Here is a 14454-nt window from a genome sequence, read left to right on the forward strand (position 1 = left end):
TCCAATCGGTAAATAGCAGTGTGAGCGCTGCATTCTTCAAAAATAAATGTCACTGTTGTATTCGCTACATTGAAGTGCTGGCAAAAGTTATCATGCACATTTCAAATAAGATAACAAGTGAGTGTACCTCAATTATCCAATGTCTATTCCCAGCCACTCACTCCATGTTATTTTTCTCAGTAATAATAAAACAGTCCTTTACATTTGTACAGGCTCCATTTGTTTACGTGCAATCTCCGAGCCGGGCGCAGTTCTACACTTATATTGAACGGGAACACTGTAAACATAACGGCATCATTTGTTTCATAGAACTAATCACCCAAGCAGTTTTATCAGTAAGAAGGAGAGCGAAGCAAATTTAAAGGACTGTTTTACTATTGAGAAAAATAACATGGAGTGCGTGGCTGGTAATAGACAATGGATAATTGAGGCACACTCACTTGTTATCTTATTTGAAGTGTGCATGGTAACTTCTGCCAGTACTTCAGTGTAGCGAATACAACAGTGACATTTATTTTCGAAAAATGCCGCGCTCACACTGCTATTTACCGATTGGAGAAAAAAATGACGTTTAAACTGTAGAGTTAGTAAATGCAATTCTTTGTTCAAACACAGGTGTTTGCATAGAAAGAGAAGCACTAGACTCCTGCCCACCGGAAGTGTTGTGCAAAGAGACCTGAGCATGGAGGAGCCCCCGAGCATACAAGAGCTGCCTCCCAGGATGAGATGGAAACACCCCCTGGCATTGGCAAAGAAAATTGTTCTGGGTTGAGTTTGTTTAAGCCCGGAAGTTGCATGTGCACGCACGCTTAGCAGGCTGGCGAGTGGTGTGCGATGTGCACGTACCATGACGAGAGAGGAAAGCCAGATGGCGCCTCTGCTCGCCATTGTGCGCGTAACCGCACGCTCTATGCCAGCAAAAAGCGTGTGGTCGAACTTTTAAAAACCCACACACTAAATGTCTCATCAGAGACAGCGCATGCGCTAGCTCAGTCGAGACCTAAAAAAAAGCAGTGTTGTGACGTTGCAGCACTACAGGCTGTCACTAGGTGTTCCTTGGGACTTCTTTTGGCGACATATGGTACTGCACCCTGCAACATCGCTTGGCAAAGGTTATGGCGCAGCGGTGAGAGCTACTGACTGGTGAGCTGGCGATCCATGTTCGAGCCTACTGTCAGCTAAACATCCTGTGATAATGGACTGATTGTTTAATGTCTCCAAGCTCATGGCTGGGTGAGCTATACAAATTAAAGTGTTTAATGTACAATAACATATGAATTCAATGCAGTGATCTCTGGGTCGGGCTAGCAGTGTACAAAATTGTTTACGTTACATTTACATTGCTCTACAGTTGCATTTATACTTTAAACCCAGCAAAATGCATTACACAAAGAAGCCTGACTGAAACGTTAAAAGCAAGACATGGATCAAGACACCAAATTCGTATTTCACTACACCCACATATCATACATGGATACATATTTCACATGGACACCAACTGAAAACAAACCTTATTTCCTCTAAAGAAGCAATGAACACCTAAGGACCCGAATGTCTAACCTGCATGTTTTTCTCCAAAGGGGAGGCACAAATGAGCACACAGGAGAGTGCTGCCCATTACGGAGAGGCACAGGGCTCTTAAATTTCGTTCCAGGGTTTATTTTGCCTTGTAGTAGGATACTCTCATACTACAGTTGTTAGACCTGTCTCAATCAGTGCACCTTTCTACTCCTGGCACCTGGTAAATCTGCCTGTTTTCGTTATTTCTCAGAGTGGCAGCGAGTGGGGGGGACGCAGGTCTAAATGGCTGGGTCAATCAAGAAAACATTTAGTTGCTTTTTTGTATAGTGCACATGCAAAACAAAGCACCTTTACGCACTCTAGCCTTTAAATGAAACCACCAGTTTATTGCCTTGATATGTACAATTTGAATGTCAAAGTCATGACACTATGAGGTGGAAGTTACCCCATACTATACCCTATAATGTCTCAAGTTGCTTCACATATCACCCTTTTTAAATTCCTTTGTGAGGCATTTTCAACAAATATTTTTTGTATTAAATGCATTTATAGGCATGTAAAAAAAACAAGACGTCGAGTCACAGTGGCGCTTTCAGGAAATCTGCAAATTCAACGCAAACAATCCTGTACAACAAAATTAAGTAAAAGTAATTAGGCACACATACTAATCAAACGTGTCTCAGGAAGGTAGGTTACCACAGTCTTCACTGTGGTTCATTCAAGCCTTTTCAAGAGATAAGTGATAAGAAACAGAAAAAAATAACTAAAGCATGCTAGATGCCCTCTCTCATCCTTCTAAAAAGTGTCCATGTTTCTTTGGCCAGGCCCAAGTAACTTCCCAGACCTAGGGTACAATCAATGCTTTGAAGCCCCCTCACCGTACTTGGACCGGGAACACAATATTCAGCTGTAGTGAGAGACAAAGTCATTCAGTTCCTGACCCTAATCACCTCTGAAAAGCCTCTGCAGACTCAACCTGTGAAAAGATAAACCTCTTTCCCCAATAGTCAATCCTTAGGCAGACACAGAAACCGGCTGCAGCTGTAAACCCTCCTGCTGCCATGTCTCTCATAGGGCTCTCCTCCTGGTGAGTGTAGGGAGATGCAGATCCTTGGGAAAAAAACAAAATGCTTTTCCACAGGTAGAACAATTTTTTATAGGATTGCCTAACACAAAATCCTATTTCTTCAATTAATAGATTCCACTCTTCTTCCCCTCTACCCATCTCTGATTTTATGGTTTTGGGGAAAATGCATTTGCCTTCCAGATCACTTAATGGATCTCGGTAGGTGACAGGTTCAACAAATTTAATATCAATGGTGCTTTAGTCCTCGAGAGCATAGAGACATGGCCACAAACCACAGGAAGCTATGCCGCCTCTCATTTCTGCAACTCCCAGCATGCTCATGTGGAGTACCTCAAGACTAGGCCATAGTCCCATTTAAACTGTGGCCCCAGTTCACTCTGCACTGTTCTGCAGCACTCTCCAGCTGAAAGTTATCTTGATACTTCTCCTTCTGCCCCAAATGTTATTAGGGTGCTGAAAATGATATTGATACTGTTCCTTCACCTATACATGAACTGGCACCATTGGCTCTGATTAAACCAGCGCTGGTGCACAGGTCAGTCTGTAAGCTGGAAGGTACAATGGATGAAACTGCCGTAGGTGTGCCAAATAGAACCCCCAACAGAGGTCCAGCCAATGTCCATAAACTCCTGCCCTCCAGAGAAATAAAAAGCTGGTCTGAGGACATGCATTAGCAAGAAAAGAGGGAGGCAGATTGGAGTGCCAAGAGAATGTGAAAATCCTGGTACCCACCCAACTTCACCCTCGCTGCTGCTCAATTTTATTTTATAGTCAATTTTGAGGGTAATGCATGACAATAGCTGTCAAGGTACTGTATTATTTCTGTCAATTCCAATGCTGAGATTGAGCATCTATTAATATAAGGAGAGGAAGTGCTGACAAGGTACGCAAGAAAGACTGAAGTAGAAGGGCTGGAATGGAGGACGAGGGCAATTTTTGGCAAGCGAAGGATAGGGAAAAGAACATTGGAGGAGTGATTGGTGGGTGACAGCCGAAGGACTGCTGGAGAAAAAATGGTTCTATGCAGTCCTTAATTTGTTAAAAAATAAATAACTGCAAGTACCAAACTTTTAACAGCCTTCCTGAATACCAGAGCTGCCTTGTTCTGATTCCACCTCATGCCTCCTTCCTTTACCACCCGACACTTCCAGCATCTTTATCTCACTCTTGTACTTCTTTAACTACCCTGATTTTGCCATTTATTACCATGTTCATGTCTTTTTTCTTCTTTCTACCTTGTATAACAAGCATTTGCAATGCAATAGGTCTCGCATTTGTGAAAGTTTAAGCTATTGGCATTGTAATTGACAATGACTTTCTTTTATCTGTTTTACTAATAAACATAAATTAAAGGCATTGTCATTTACAATGTCAATAGCTCAAAATCTTGTAAATGGGAGACCTATTCAAAGAAGCGGCCGCCATTGTACTGGCTGCTCAGAAAGTGAAGGCACGCTTGGCACACTGGATCTGTTGCAGGAAAGCAGTGCCTGCAGTAGGAGAAACTCATTAAAGAAAATAGTGCTTACAGACTTTTAAAAAAGACGTACCGTGTAACTACTGAAGTAAGGAGGGACTAACAAGCCTATTAACGAATCAGAAGCCAGCATTTACGAAGGACAATGACACCAGCCAATGACAAATATGGGTGGAGAGTGGGCGGAGCTCCTATTTCATACTCCCATACAGCATGCCACAGAGCAGTGCATATGCTGCCCAGGCTCGACCTAAAAAAGGGTGTTGGTGTCCACTACACTGAAAACACTTTCAACAATACAGCTGAGAAAGAAAGAAAATGGAGCGAGGTAGGAATGAGAGAAAAATTAGTCTCTCTCTAAATGAACTAGCTGTACACGTTGCTGCTATGCAGAGGCCAGAATGGAGGCCAGTAGGGGAGGGGGGAAGAGAGAGAAAAACAGACCGAAAGAGATTCTACAACCGAGAGTCATAGTAAGTGAGAGAAACTTATCTTTAAAGTAAACAACTTAGAATGTCAATGCAAAGGGAAACTGGCTGTTGACAGTGGCTGTCTTAAGACAATGTGTTTTTTATTTTTCTTATTTGCATAGCTCTTTAAGCGCCCATAAGTGGACCTCAAAACACTGGGGCCAGGAGAAATCGAAAAGAGGGACTAAGAGGGAAAGAAGAAGAAACACTAGTGGGAATGAGAAAGGCACTTGCTGATGGTTTTCCCCAAACCAGAAGAAACAGTGCTTCATGAGTTGCCAGCTGTAGGAGTCTGGCCAGGATACAGAGGGAAGGAAAAGGAGCAATAATGTGGAGAAGGACAGTGCAGCAAGAAAAGGAGAGGAAGAGTAATAGATGAGTGGGATACGATCAGGAAACTACAGAGATTAAGCAATTGGTGCACTTTTCAAGAAGCACTAGGGCAGGAGGCGAGACACAGAGTCAGTAAACAGTCCACTTGCTTCACTATGTCAAGAGTGAGCGCTCTCATGTTTATCCCTGTGACCTACATTGTGCTCAGTGTCCACAGCTGTAGAAAGCTAGGTAGAGAGGAAGCGAAGGAGTAATGGTGAACTGGGCTTCTAGATGCACAGAGGCCATCAGGGCTGCAAACGTCACCTCCTTAATTGATTAAGTGGGCTATGGTGAGAAGGTAATGTAAGCAAAAGGGCATACTTTAAATAGAAAATACTAAATGCAGGTGTTTAGTGCATTGGACGACTTGCTTTGTGCTCTAGAAAATCAGATGAGAATGAGATCAGGATTTTTGGCCCCATTTAGAGTACCCACATTTCTGAATACCACAACATGGTAGACCCTAGTATGTCTGTACCTCTCTTTCCCTCACATGGATTACTCTTGTTGATCTAAAACTCTTTTCATTTTTTTTTTCCTCTAAGCCCTGCCGCTCTTTTGAGAAGCAAATTGTATGCATTAGCGATTTTCTCCAGCAAGAAATGTGTTAGGCCATTACTGGACATTTACATAAGAAGTCTTATTTCAGGATAGCACCACCCATTACTGTGCCATCTTCAAAAACATTTGTAAATAGTTCATAGACCAGTTCAGGAATTGCTCGCACACTGCTGGTAGATAGTTTCTCAAATGATAATATGTTCTGCAGCTACCAATATTCATTAGTACATTGAAACTTTAGGTAGCTGGTCTTTGCTGTGTCGGTATCATGCATACCTTGGTGATCTGTTTTGGTGCTTTGAGTTGCTGTACCGCCAACTTTATGGTGAATGCGGGTTGCATCTGAGGCAGATTCATTCTAAGAATATTAGATGGGACCTTGATCTCTGAACTGCTCTGTATTATGGAGTGCAAATTCAACATCCTGTGTGCTACAATGCATAGACATGAGGTGTTCAGCCCAAGACAGCATGAGACGTCCTGTGTACAAAAATCCTATCCTACCAACACTTAAAGGGAAAGGTTTGTTGGTAAATGCTGTATGAAGAGAACTTTAACTAAACTAATGTACTTAAACATTAGCCATTCATTCAATCTTGCAGTCTCCGAAAGACTTCCCCCCACTATACTCCTAAAACCGTCCATGAAAATTTTACCTTGACGTACTTCCGCTGGACTCCTCTCCTTTGCTTCTTCAGTGACCATCTTCTTACATTCCATTCTCTGCATGTCTTTTATTTCCGAGTACAGTCTCCCCTCAGTCTCATGTCTGCCTCAATCCTTCTTATTGTAATTCTGAAAACGGCCGATACCTTATTTCATAGATTACAACCTCGTCTCTTTGAGACCCAGTCTCTGTAACCTAACATTACCTAATCTCCACCAGCTTATCACACCAACCATTCACTAGAAACCTCAAAAGCCCCACTATTTATCTCAACTAACTGGTATTAATATACATCACAAAATAACTGGAGAAAATGCATGCAATTTCTTTCCTAGGAGCGCAAGTAATTTCTATAAGCGACAATACACACAAGATTAACCGCTAACCTTGGGTTCCAGGGTAATATGCTACTCGCCGTAAAGCGATAAAACGCTTTGAATGGGGTAATAAGCGGTACATAAATACAATGACAAGAATACATAATTTGATCAACCAGGAAAGTGCTTCGTCAGGGGTAATAAGCAGTACATAAAGACAATTACAAGATTGCATAATTTGATCAACCAGGAAAGCCGAGATGGATCACAGATGTTTAAGTTTTACACTTTCGAAAAGTTACACACAACCGACAAGGTGGTGGCAGCAGCTACTTCCTCATCACGCCCTGCCCCATACCCCTAGGTCCAACATGGCACGCCAATTACAGAAGGCACAGTAATACCCACTATTAGGAAAATGAAAAATTACAGGTCTCAGGGCCGAATAGGATTCCTGTTTCAGTGTTCAACACAGCACAAGACTTCTGGCTGACAATCCTAACGCCACTCTTCAAACACGCTTTCGTCACAGCAACAATACCATTCTCCTGGAGAGGTTCAATCCTCTTCCTTATTCATAACAAGCATTTACAATGCAATGGTCTTGGCATTGTTAAAGTTAGAGCTATTGGCATTGCTCATGACATTATTTTTGTTTATGTTTTTGTTTTTAAAACATTTAAAGAAACGTCATTGTTATTTACAATGTCAATAGCTTAATCACTCTCAAATGCGAGACCTATTGCATTTGCACCCACACACAGAGCCACACACACAAAGCCACCCACACACACAGAGCCACTCACATAAAGCAACCCACACACAAATCGAGCCACCCACAGAGCCACCTACACACACACAGTTACCCACACACAGACAGAGCCACCACGCATAGAGCCACCTACAAAAAAAGCCACCCACACAGAGCCACACACACACACATAGAGCCTCCCACACACACACAAAGCCTTACACACACACACACACAGAGCCTTCCACACACACACACAGAGCCTGCGAATACAATAGGATTAATTTCCCATCTACCAACTCAATTTCCCTTCTGTCTCATCCTCTGTCCCCACCAGAGGCAGTGCTGACAACATCTGTTACACTGCGATGATTACACAGCTGCGTTACACTGTGCACACCGAACTACACCCCACCATGTTTGCTGAGCACCCCGTCCAATCACAAACACAAAATACAATGCCAGCTATAAGTTTGATCAATTATTGAACAAACAGCAGAAATAAGGAGACGTGCAGTAACAGCGCAGTTTAAAACTTCTGCTAACACTCTGAGCACACAAACTCAGAAGGCCGGCACACAGAGAGGTTCCACTGCCGAGGCATTTGGGACCTTTGTTCACCTACCTGCCCTCTCGAGTCAGCGACAGACTAAAGGGGTGCACCATATGGAGGGCAGGACGACCCGTCTGAAGCGCCTCGCAGAGGAAATAAACGCTACAAAAACTTGAAAAGTGATTTCCGAATGGAGAAGTGTCGGGGGTCGCTGTCCAACGGGACCCGTCACGTCTCGCTGGAGGAGAAAAAAGGGCAACTTATTCCCAACGGAGGTAGGCATGATGCCGACATGTGCGCCAACGGGTCTGCCAAGCTGCCCGGAGGGTACCCCCTGCCAGGGCTGCAGGAGCCCACGACCGAGCACGCCACGTGGACCCGACAGTTGGACTTCACCATGTCCTGCATGGGCCTGGGCAACGTGTGGCGCTTCCCATACCTGTGCTACAAGAACGGAGGAGGCATGTGTCTGCCTCCGGGCGCCTTGAGGACTTTCTTTGATACTTGTGGCAGTTGCAGTGCTTTCTTTTCTACCATAGACGCGCAGTGTTACAGCACTGCAAATAACAACCTATATACGTGTGATCAAAGCGAAAAAATGAAATGTGACCCTCTGGAGTCACAAAGATCTCAGCAGCAAGTAGTGAACCCAGAGAGCTGTCCAACTCTCTTCAGTGTGTCTTTCAGTGCCCTTATTAAGGGTTTCCCCTTTACTACACGCCTGTGCCATACGTACTGCGCATCCTGCCATCGGATTGGATACTTGGTTCACTTACGTGCACAGAACCCTGCTGACAAAGATGGACTCTGCCCCCTCCCCACCAGCCGAGGATAGAGGTGCAGTGTTTCATGTAGTCGCGTCTCTCTCAGGTCACGGCTCCTCGGAGCTCTCACACACCCTCTGCTCTTGTTTACAACCCTGCTTTAAATTGTGCACACCCCGCTGCCACCTGTGCAGGGGGCATCCTGTACCCCCTCCCTCACCTAGACTACAGGCTATGGCGTCACGTCAAATCCCTGCTGGGAGTATTTCCGGGGCGTGGGGGATCTCACGCCCTGCTTACATTCACGTCTTGAGTGGTGGAAGGACCCCGACCCCTCCACATGTTCTACGTGATCCCCCTTTGTGCATTCTGCCACTGAAGACAATAGTTAATCATTGTACTGGTACAGGTGCATAGCGCTTCGTACTACGGGAGAGCAACAAAGCACTATATGTTTTATCGGTTCCTGGGCGCCCTTTTGGAAGCGGGTACTGACCGGGTGGCTCTCGATGGATCTTGCCAAATAGGACAGGGGGCGCAGTGTGAGTGAAGTCTTAAGGGAAAGTACTCACCAGCAGCAATCCGCTTTACACGGATCACCAGTGTATTCCAGCTGTCTCGTGTGTCAATTCACTAAGGCAAATAAGGACACGCAGTTCACCCAGTAAAAAGTAGTCCGAGGAGAGGGAGAGAGCGCCAGAGGGAGGAGTGCGAACACCACCATCTTTCTCCGAGGTCAAGTTGAAATGCCTCGGAGAAACGCAGCGTCATTTTCGGATTCGGGGGCATGTTTTTCTTTCTCTCCTCTTCCTATTGGCTGGAATGTTTACATTCCAGAGGAGAGAAAGAAACTAAAAAACACGCCCCCGAATCCGAAAAAGACGGGGCTTAAATGGACAGACGCCCCTCTCCTCCAATGGCTGGCCTCCGTTTAGGAAGCCAGCCAATGGAGAAGAGGGGCGGGTTCAAGCCCCATACTAGAAAACATTAAATCTCGCCAAGCGAGACTGCGCAAGCGCAGCCTTCGCTGCTCGAGACCTAAAAAAGGAGACCTCTCTAACCCGGCCAATTATTATAAGCTCGTCACTCGCTTCGATCTTGAAGCCAAAGCCTACGCCCACATCCTTCTAAAGGAGCTGGAAATATTGGCAAAGGAAAAAGGAATCCTCCCGCTTTTTCAATCTGGATTTAGGCCAGAAAGTTTAACAATGGACAACACCTTAGCAATGGTGCATTTATCCACACAAGCGGTTAGGAAGGAGCAACCCCCTTTGTTCCGTTTCATCGATTATAGCACTGGCTTTGACAGGGTGGAGCAGGGACGGCTATGGGGGAAGCGAACGCATGGATTATCCCGCCCCTGGCTCCTCAGGACGATCACATCATTATATCAGGGGACATGGTTCCGGGTGAAATCAAGTCCCACCACAGCCACTGCCAGAGTGCCCACAAACAATGGGCTCACGCAGGACTGTGTTGGCCCCCCTCCTTATAAATCTCTATACCGCAGATCTGGACGCAGCCTTGAAGAAGCCCGTTTAGTTACACCAAAGCTGGGAAGAGTGAGTCTCCCCATCTTGCAGTATGCAGAGGACACTGCAATCATGGACCACACCAAAGTCGGCTTGCAGAGAACCCTCAACGCACTTCATTGTTACAATCAGGAGAATAAACTGCAGCTGAATCAGAGCAAAACCAAGGTTGTCGTTTTCTGCGAGTTTCCATACAAAAAGCAACTCCACTGGCAGCTAGGAGACCTACAAATGATGACAGCCCCAGCTTATAACTACCTTGGAGTCTCGTTCTCAGAAAGGGCCAAACCACGCTTCCACCTAAGGCACCTTAGAACTAAATCTACCAGTGTCAGCCACACATTGAAGCGCCCAAGTAATCGCCTACAAAGCCCAACCACCGGGCCTACACTGACAGCATTGAGAGCAAAACTGATCCCGGCTCTCAACTATGGCCACTTGGTGTTTCCTAATGCCCTCGACAAGTTTCTAACGAACTCCCAGATCAAGGCGTATAAGAAAGTTCTGCTTGCCCCCCGGCAAGGCAGAAGAATGAGGCTGAGGCTTAAGCTGGGCCTCTGGAGCCCAGACCTTGGATATCAGGGAGAACTAATAAAGTATTATCTCATTGTCCTGCAGGCCCCAGAGACCTCGCTCAAACACCATCTGAAAATAGTCTTTGACGAAGAGCGATCTCTCTGGCAAACATGGTTAGCAACAGCAACTAGCACCTTGAAGATCAGGGCACACAGCCTGCATACCCAACAAATTATATTCACAGCCTGGAAAAAAAAGCTGTGAACAGCCAACAAGCATCAACAGGCAGGTGATATCAACCTCCTTTGAATGGGACATCGAAAGTCTCCATGCCAGCCCTATGACCGAGACGTTGGATGCATCGTACACAACAAGGAAGGCACAGACTTATTTTCAACATGCACTTTCAGCCAAGGCTCGCAGAAAAATTCTATACATGAGGCTCATCGCTTTGCCAATCTCAGACTTCAATCCTGCCAGGGCTCGTCAAGAGGAGGCAATCCCATGCAGCCTATACAACTATCGCAAAGAATCTTGGCTCGATCTGCAGTGCTGCTGCCCCAAACTGGTAGAGGTGCAACGATGCCTGCTCCTCCCTTTGTTTTGGTCTGAAGAAGTCAGGCATTGCAGGCAGGCCACGGATCTGTAGTTCTCTGAAAACACGCCAAGCACCCCAGCCAAACTGGGGGAATTCATGAGCCTCATACGTCTCTCACTCAGTCAAGTCGTCGAAGGAGGACAATAGCTCCTGGCCGTACACGACAGGCTCGACGTTCAGCTTTCAGGAGAGTGGTCAACCAGTGTTGACAACATCAAGGGCTATGTGCAGCATTCTCCAGGGCCATGCGGCCCCGCATTCTGCAGATCGCCAGCCTTGAACACACCACACGCTGACACCATCACTGGCGATCCTCACCTAACGGGGGACAGGGCGTCCAACCAATCTAGATTAAAACATTATGAGGTGCCTAGCTCGTTACAAGCAGCTTGAGCCCAAGCAGCACAAGCTCTCACTAGTTTGCACTCTGCACTTTATTCCCCTTCTTCCACAACCCCGGACATGTCTCCTCATGCTCCAAGGTGCTAAAACTATTACATTGTTTTAACAGTGTCTTTTTTTCAACTTGGCTTAGAAGGAGCAGCAACTTTAACAATGAAATACTATTGTCTGTATTCTTTTAAGATCTCTATCAATACTACTAGGGCTGAACTGGCCATAGTGGGCATCGGGCATCTTCCCAGTGGGCTGGAAGGGTGGGGACTAGTTTTGGAGTGGTGGTGACCATTATTGTTACTGGGGGCCAGTTTGTTTTGCAGCACTGCTGCAATATCGGCCCCCTGTAACAAAAGCAGCAGCAGTTCTTCACACTAGCAACCCCTCCGGTCCAACTGAATAACCAGGGATGGTTTGTGTTCCCAGTCCGGCCCTGAATACTACACCGGCTGTAGTATCTGTTGTTTTATTTTAGGCATAATTACAATGTACAGTTGTAGACCTGTAATGATTTTAATGTATCAAACATGAATACAATGACTTACTTGTGACGTTTTCCACTGAGCAATTCAGCCCCTAGATTGATATCTCTCTGAGACAAAGGTCAATGCTTTGTCCTTAATTCTTGGATGATGAGATTTAGGGCATGGGTGGTAGGCAGAATCCACATTGTATTATTAGCAATTCACATATTTCTTACCTCGCCCAAGGGCATAAGAACGCTTCACAAAAAACACACACTACATTCAAACCTGACTACCATATTTCATGGTCGGCCACATCATCGTCCCGTGAAAGCGTGGCTCGAGGTCCTGTCGTCCTCCTCTGATCACTGCTGTGTTTACTAGATTTCACATTTAACTTTCCTACTCCAATCCTCTTAGTCCTAAACGTGAGCAGGTCTTCGCGTTGAACGCAGGCAGTCAAAGGCTCCTTCTTCTCTTGGTAGCTCAGAACCAACCATTCCGGAGATACAGGTTCTGGGCATCTTCATCTTTTTCCAGCTGGGAGTCCAGCTGTTGCTCATATGGCAGCAGGGACTTCAAACCCGAACCGTGCGTGGCTGTTGAGGGGCATAGAGCGCAACCATACAGGACACCTAACAAGTAAGAAATGTAACTCACCTATAAAACAAAATGTACTTGACGAAGGGCCCGTCTTCCGCCCGTTGACGGGCTCCCTGTCTCTTCAATTAATGTGTTTGCTCTCTCAGCGCCTCGAATCCGAACCCGACGCAACTGCAGACCCTCTGATTGTGATGTAAACCGGGCCGTGGTCTGTGAGTAGACTTCCGCTGATGAGAGCCACCCAGCCTGTACAGTACGTCATGAGCGCGACATCTTTGGCGTATAGCTCGTCTTTGTAGGATCAACTCGCTGGCGTCCCTAGCAACAGCCTCGTTACCTGACAGCATGCTGAGCGTCCCGTCGAGTCATGCCGGCTGGTCCTGTGCTCTTCCTGAGCCTGAACCAGAATCCCTTTTCCGCTCTGTGCTCTTTTCCATTCTACATCTTATTTATAAATTGACAGATCTGGTGTCTAGAATCCATTGGTGAATGCGTGCTAAAATATCAACAGTCATACCTGCCAATTCACACGATGCCAGGTGTGACTCACGATATCGGCTCCCATCATACGGTCACCCGGAGTCGTAGATATTTATTGATTTATTTATTTTATTTATTTTATGCGTTTTTATATACCTCGGACTTTACCCAAAGGTGTCAGAGCGCTTCACAATAGGAACAGTAATGATATATGTGGAGAAAATTACAAGTGAGCATGTTACAAAAGCAAACGTTTACATGAGGCAATAGTGACAATTGTGCAAGTATCAAGAGCAAACAAATTACAAGAGGTAGCAAACGAAACCTTACAAAAGGAAAAAGTGACGTGTGTAACGGTCTAGTTGTTCTTCGGACAGCTAGCGGCCCCGGAAGAGCACGCACACAATGTAGCACTCTCTGGCCAGGCGTGGCCAGAGAGAGTATAAATAAAAGGGCGGAGGCCGCTCGTGACCTTCCGGCCCATACCTGTACTACTGTCTCATGTGTCCCTCATTTGCTGCCTTAGTTCCCCACGTGGCCCTTACCTTAGGCCCTTACACTGGCGACGAGGGTGTGACCCGAGCCCTCGCCTTCATGCCCCACGGAGCGGAGACGTGCTCCCAACGCTCTCACGGTGCACCGGAGACTGAAGAGGCCCATTGTAGTGGAGCGGGATGACCGCTGAGTCCGGATCGCGTCGTGAACTAAAGCCGCCCGGACCCAGCGCCTGCCGATGCGTGTGCTGTAGAGAGGACCATCTAACGAACAGTGCGCGCACGCGTTCAGCGCGTGTCTCATCATCCCGACGAAGTGCCGGTAAGCCGGGTGGAAACCACGTGCGCGACGGAGCGCTGCTGCTGCGTGCTTCGGGGGAAGGGCTCTGCGAGCCAACTACATAACACGGCCTACCCAGCAAACTGTGGGACATACACGGCAGCTAGCTTTATCTCTACAATCCCGATGGGCCATGTGCCTGAAAGGAAAGAATCAGTAGGCACAGTTAAGCATTGGCAAAAGCAAGGGGGACCTCGTCACACACACCACCCCAGGACACACACAGCAGTGGGGAGAAGAAGCATACCCAAAGTAACGCCCGGGGCAGCAGAAACAAAAACAAGCACTGACAGAAACAAAAACAAGCATTGGCAGGAGCAAAACAAGCATCAGCGACTGCAACTGGCAAGATAAGGACTGGTACAGTTAGTGGCAAGGCACGCACATGAGACTAAACAGAAAAGCAAAGCCTGCGCTACCTCACGCTAGTACAAACCTGTAGAGGCGCAGATGATCTGGAACGACGTCAAATAAGCATTCAACATGGT

The 14454-nt window shown here is 46.3% G+C and overlaps 1 protein-coding gene across 2 annotated transcripts in view; it reads right to left on the reverse strand.

The window, feature by feature from the left end:
- The window catches only part of GTF2E2 (general transcription factor IIE subunit 2), a 216059-nt gene extending 203130 nt beyond the window's left edge, over positions 1-12929 (reverse strand). Inside the window, exon 1 of one of the 2 annotated variants that reach the window (XM_085641075.1) lies at positions 12710-12929. The gene's annotated coding sequence lies outside the window, so the exon portion shown is untranslated. The remainder of the gene's footprint in view (positions 1-12709) is intronic. The other variant, XM_085641074.1, reaches the window with a different exon arrangement.
- Between the last annotated feature and the right edge of the window lie 1525 nt (positions 12930-14454).

The sequence above is a fragment of the Triturus cristatus genome, chromosome 2_2 (genome assembly GCF_964204655.1).
Source record: "Triturus cristatus chromosome 2_2, aTriCri1.1, whole genome shotgun sequence".
In the NCBI taxonomy this organism is placed as follows: Eukaryota; Metazoa; Chordata; class Amphibia; order Caudata; family Salamandridae; genus Triturus; species Triturus cristatus.